This window comes from Puma concolor, chromosome A1, assembly GCF_028749965.1.
Source record: "Puma concolor isolate L17-30 chromosome A1, mPumCon1.1.hap2, whole genome shotgun sequence".
NCBI classification, from domain to species: Eukaryota; Metazoa; Chordata; class Mammalia; order Carnivora; family Felidae; genus Puma; species Puma concolor.
This window is the reverse complement of record NC_141667.1, coordinates 182188878-182195742: the sequence shown is the minus strand read 5'-3', so window position 1 is coordinate 182195742 and position 6865 is coordinate 182188878.

Genomic DNA, 6865 nt, shown 5'->3' with positions numbered 1-6865 from the left:
TGTCTCCCTCTTTCTCTGCCCCTCTCCCACTCATGGTCTCTCTCACTCTTTCTCCCTCTCTCTCTCTTAAAAAATTAATAAACATTAAAAATATACTAGAATATATCAGATAAGTATTATTTGATATGTGCCTAATTTGAGGTGAATTTTGAAATACATTTAACAAATGAATTTAATATGAAGAAATTATGAAAACCTAATATGTGTCACAGTGACTAGAATGTAAAAGGCATTCCAGAAATATTTGATGAATAAAATAAACAGGAAAATGTTAATCTGCAGAGAAATTAAGTCCAAGCAAATAACAAAATGTATACGTGTAGGTCACTATGCATTAAAAAAAAGTGCATTTTCTTTGCAAAATATTTAGAAAAAAATTCAGAATAACATCAACTACAAGAATATTTTCTATTAAGAAATTTCAAATCTATCCGGGGGTGCCTGGCTGGCTCAGTCGGTTGATTGAGTGTCCGACTTCGGCTCAGATCATGATCTCGCGGTCTGTGAGTTCAAGCCCCTTGTCGGGCTCTGTGCTGACAGCTCAGAGCCTGGAGCCTGCTTCGGATTCTGTGTCTTCCTTTCTCTCTGCCCCTCCCCTGCTCATGTTCTGTCTGTCTGTCTCTCTCTCTCTCTCTCTCTCTCTCTCTCTCTCTCTGTCTGTCAAAAATAAATAAACATTAAAAAAAATTTAAAGAAATTTCAAATCCAAATCCCAAAAAAGAGCTTGGAAGTAATTAATATTGTTGTTGTTACTGTTTCTATTAACATTATTTTAATTATGAAATTTAAACGAGTAATGGAAAGAACATGAGATTCCAAACCTGAGAATTAGTTCTGAATCCTTATCCTGTCATGGACCTTTTTTATGATATTGAACAAGCTACATACTTCATCAGAGGTGCCTAGGTGGCTCAGTTGGTTAAGTGTCCAACTCTTGATTTTTGGCTCAGGACATGATCTCAGGTTCATGGGTTTGAGCCCTGCATGGGGGCTGTGCTGACAGTGCAGAGGCTGCTTGGGATTCTCTCTCTCCCTCTCCGTCTGCACCTCCCCTGCTCGTGTTCTGTCTCTCTCTCTCTCTCAAAATAAATAAAACTAAACATGAAAAAAATTTAAAGAAATACTTTAAATACATCATCAGTCAAAAAATATTAAATGACAATAACTTTCAAGTTTGTTATGAATATGCAATGATATGTTTTCAGGTTTTCCTACCTACATTATTTAATTTTCATGCAGTTTTCCCCAGTTAGAAGGAGTACCCATAAACATGGTACCCATAGGAATAAAAATCAGTAGTTTGATAAGCTTATATGAAAATAAAAACTTACTCTTTCACCTAAACTTTTTTTTCTCCCACAAAGCTATTTGACAGATATCTCAAAGATAAACATTTTATTATAAGTACACATTTTCATGGGACAGAAAAAGGATAGTCAACAAATGATTTAGTATATTTTCTTCACCTAGTATCATGGCCTATGCTACAAGGGAGACTTGGATAGAAACTATTAAATCACACCTTGACTTTGTCCTTGTCCATGCCTCATAACAAAAAGCATTCCATTTACTGTTTGACATGAATTCTCAAAATGGACATTCTAGAAGTTTTCAGAATTTCAGTGGTCAACCCCAGTAAACAAAGAAATTAATAGTTGATAAATTTAGAGTCAGCATGACCCTTACTATTTTCAGTTCATTGCTATAAGCAGGCTCTAAAATTTCTTAATTTATAAATGGAATAAACTAAGTAGTGATTTGGTCTATGCCAGTTAAGATATGTCTAAACTATTAAATACTTTTATATATGTTTAAATATTTCTTTCTAACTCAGTATTTACTACAGGGATGTTTTCCAAAATTGTCGATTTCCCTTACTTTTTTGATTCCTAGATCATTCTTCTACATGTCCAAAATAAAGCATTTCTTTTTCTCCAAATTTGTTTTAGTTTTGTTGTTCCAGAGCTAATAATAATAATAATAATAATAATAATAATAATAATAATAATAGAAAATCTCTATACTCTCTGTTAATTATGCCATGATATCAGAAGTCATTCCTGTTTTGTCCCTTACTTTCAAATGCCCCCAAATTAAGAATATAAATTGTGATTCAGAACATATTGCTTGAATTAGCCAACCCCCTCCCATCTAAGAAACTAGCAGGTCTTCTAAAGTACTGCAAAATAAACTTACTTTGCCATCCTACTTCCAGTTTTGCCTTGAAGCCAGTATAATATACTTTCCACAAGCAGTCGGTGTAACTTTGTGAAATGACCAATGTAAGTATGTAACCTTTCAGCTTAAAAGCCATCTGTGAATTTCCATTCTCCTTAGAATACTTTGCAAACATCTTGATCCTTAAAGTGAATAGCATCTGCACCCTGGCTACTGCCCTTGCAACTTCCCTCTTTCTTAGTTCTCACTTGATTGATAGCCTCCAGCATTGCTAGCATTCTTTTATTTCATTCAGTAACCACTTTCCCTGTGTTTGCTTCTGCTTCTGCCTCCTCCTTCTCCCCCTCCTCCTCCTCTCCTCCTACTTCCTCCTTCTTCTTCTTCCTCCTTCTCCTCCTTCTTCTCCACTCCCCCTCCTCCTCCTCCTTCTTCTCCTCCTCCCTCTCCCTCCCCTTCTCCTTCTCTCACTCTCTCTCCTCCTTCACAGGCCAACTACAGAGACTTTACCTAAGAGTCTTCCCAGGAAAGCTGCCTGCCTCACACCAGATTTGGCACACAGCTGTACACTTCATACAGTCTCTGAAGGGAACTAAAGTTGAGTGTTCAGACCTCTCTGGCAGGTCATGTATTTGTATTTCTAGCCCATTCCTAGGTGTCTTTATCTGAGGCCTGAGGCATAGGTCTTCTTCAGGCACCTCAACTGAAGTTTCCTAATGGAGGGATGGGGGAAACCTTGATGACATGTTGCCCTGCTCTGACTTAGCAGACAGTATTTTTTCCACTCCTGCCACATTCTCTCTACTGTTCCTGCAACCCCAAGGTCCATAAAACTGCTGTGCCCTTAAGTCCTAGGTTCCCCTGAAAGTGAAAAAGCTCCCAGGTTTTCACTGACCAACTGACCCTCAACCTGTGCACCACTCCATGAACAAAAATGGAACAAGGTGAATCAATGAGTCCTCTGGTTTTAGCTTCTTGCTTATACCATCAGAAAGAAACTTTCACTTTGGTCTTTACTTTAATCGACTCCTCTGACACCCAGCATCTCAGTGCTGTCTCTTTTGGAGAAATGTCTGCTCCTGACTTTCCTAATTTTTCTTTCTTTCTTTCTTTTTCTTTCTTTCTTTCTTTCTTTCTTTCTTTCTTTCTTTCTTTCTTTCTTTCTTTTTCTTTTCTTTCTTTCTTTCTTTCTCTTTCTTTCTTTCTCTTTCTTTCTTTCTTTCTTTCTTTCTTTCTTTCTTTCTTTCTTTCTTTTTCTTTCCTTCTTTCAATTTACATCCAGATTAGTTAGCATATAGTGCAACAATGATTTCAGGAGTAGATTCCTTAATGCCCCTTATCCATTCAGCCCATCCCCCTCCCACAACCCCTCCAGTAACCCTCTGTTTGTTCTCCATTTTATGAGTCTCTTCTGTTTTGTCCCCTTCCCTGTTTTTATATTATTTTTGCTTCCCTCCCCTTATGTTCTTCTGTTCTGACTTTCCTAATTTCTAATTGAATTGTTTTTTTTCTTTACTGATGAGTGTGGAGAACTTTTTATATCTTTATTGAAGTCTTTTTCAGATACATTGTAAGTATTTTTTCGCAGTCAGTAGCTTTTCTTTTTATCCTCATAAAAGGTTTCTTCACAGAACATTTTTTAAAAAATAAGGTCTAACTTCTCAAAATTTCCTTAAATGTACTATTGGTATCAATTTGAAGAATTATTTGCCTAGACTAAGATCCAGTTTTTTCTCTTAATTACAGAAACATTGTTTTAAGTTTTCATTATTGTGGGTAATGCATTTTAAACTATTTTATGTAACACGTGGGACTTAGATTGAGGTTCTTTTTTTTCCCCCTGTGAATGTCCTATTGCTTCAGAACCACTTGTTGGAAAATTTATCTTCCATCTATTGAATTGCTTGAAAAAAAATAGATATAAAGTTAGAGAGAGATAAATCTTTCTCTCCTAAATTTGGGGGAGAGTAGAAAGAAAGTGTCTCGGTGCCTCGCCTCTGGTCCATGCAGAATTGAACCTTCATTTGAACACTTGAGTGTCCATGAGACTATTCTGTGCAGTAAGGTGAAGGGCAGCCCCTCATACTAGTCTGTAGACAGACTGCTTGTTGGGGGTGATTATACACCTGGTAGTGAATAAGTGCATGGAGAGAAGCTCACTCTTGGTGTCAGATTAGAAAATAGAGAGCAAAAACTGCATAAAAAACAAGCACTCCAATCCCTCCTTCACCCAGAGTACTTAATTGTGCTACAACATAGATTATAATTTTAAGAATTATATTTTCAAAGCAAAGTTATAGCAGAAATGTGTACATGTGTAAGTGTGCATGAGCGTGTGTTTCTTCTTTAGGACAAATAAGTATACCCAAGAACTATAACAGCATACTTAAACCCCCTGTCCCTAAACTATATACATTATGAGGATAGGGACAGAGACTGGTTTTCATTGGGTCCCTAATACCTAGTTCAGTGGCATATATTCAATATTTAATGAAGATATCTCATCAAAAGAATGAACGTAAATTATACATTTAGGAAGAAAAGTAGTTCTTCTGCCCTTCTCTTTTTTTTTTAAATTTTTTTGAGTGTGGTTAACACTGATGTTACATTAGTTTCAGGTGTACAACACAGTGTTTCAACTTCTCTATACTATGCTCACCATAAGTGTAACTACCATCTATCACCACAGAACACTATTACAATGTCATTGCCTATATCCTCTATGATGTGCCTTTTATTCCCATGACTTATTTATTACATGACTGGAAGCCTGTATCTCCCACTTCCCTTCACCCATTTTGCCCACCCCCACCCCCTTCTTATAACATGCTTTGTAGCAATGTAAATAAAGCATTCTGTTTGACAGATGTTTGACACATAGATGCATTTTCTTAAAGATATTCCAGAGTCCTACTTTGAATTTTTCTGTTTCCTTATATTTTGGCATAGTCTATTTGCATAAACTCTCAAGAAGACTTATATAGTGCTTTTTTTTTTAATTTCAAGATTGAATGCATAGACTGTATCATCATAAAACTCTATTTTACATGACCATAATTAACCATAAGCAATATAAGAAAAGTGTATTTTTTCCTTAGATTTCAAAGCATCCTCAATTATGTTACCTAAAGCAGCACTTTCAAAATTATAATTTATTGAAAACTTGTAGCCTAGGTGTGGAGGAAATTTTGTCAGTTAATTTTTCCTTCTTTTTTCTTCCTTTTCTTTCTTGTTTTGGTTATAGAACAAGTGCAATACCTAACTCAGCACCCTCAATTACATTCCATTATTTTGGGACACATAATGTGTGCTTGTACTTTTCTTCATGATAGTCCAATAAATGATATGTTAATTTTTTCGCTGAATGTACATTTTTAATACGACAAGGTGAACATATTCCCCAATAGCAATGAGTGTAACTCCCAAGTATTTATGAGTGTGTATATATGCATGCTCACATGCATGTACATGTATGTATGTTATGTGCACAGAGAGAGTTAACCAGGCAAGCAGGGGCACAAGAAAGAATTAAGAAAAGTTTGGTCTTGTCAGTTGATATTACAGGGTAATTGAGTGAATCTTCTTGTCTTACATCTTCTATCAAAGGCCTCATTAGCTTTTAAGAGCTCTCCACAGATTTTAGAAGATAATTTGAAGATAGATGTGATTTAAGACATAGTGAACAGAATTTACAAAATAAGGTCATTGCTTCAAATTGTTTTCATAGTTGGTACAAAAGAAGTGCACTTTAATTTTAGTTATATTGAGTCTTAATAGAATAATGTTTTTAATATTTTTAATTTTTTAATATTTTAAAATATTTTAAATATTTTAACAGCTATTTGGTAGTTCTCAAGTGAAAGAATTTCAGGAAGGGTAAATTAATTGGGATTGAAACTTTCAATTCTCAAATACATGGGTAAGCTTTAATAGATAAAACATTGAGCAATTTTGAATGTGTTTACTAAGCAATGAAGTGGTAATCAAGGGAGTTATAAACTCCCTTAAATTTTTAATAACTTACAGTTTAAAATACCTAGGGCTACTAGAATGTTCATCAGTTACCCCAATATGCCTCAAGTATATATATTTGTGTATACACAAATACACAAATGGGATACAAACCCACACAGACAGGTAAATAGATCTACAATGTGGTGGCAAACAGTTAAATCTTGCTGATTAGGATAAAGGCTGTTGTTGTCCCTAGAGTCCTACTGATTTAACAGGATCCATGCTTTATCATCCCCTGGTTTTTAGTTTTCAGAGTTGTCCAAGCCTTCTCCATTGCTTCCCTGTGAAATGAGTGTGTGTTGCTGATGTGAGGCTGGGATCTCAAAACCATATGGAGTATCATGTAGCAATTTGCCTTTGCATTCTGAGCTCCTGCACACCCTAATCAAAGCCCCAACACCCAGCCTGCATTTGATTGATTTAAAATTCTTGTGACTATAGGAAATATTTTCTCATTACACGTTCTATCATATATTATTGGCATAAAAGAATAGTGGTTACTTCTGTTATGTTTATCATTTATCTTGCCAATTTCCCCATCATTTATAACTAGCTTAATTATTGTTTTAGTTGATCTCCCTAGATGTTTGAGATAGAAAAATGATCAACATTGTGAGATTGTGATATTTTATACTGGTATATTTACAATTTTTTGTGTGTGATTTTGTTGCAGTGA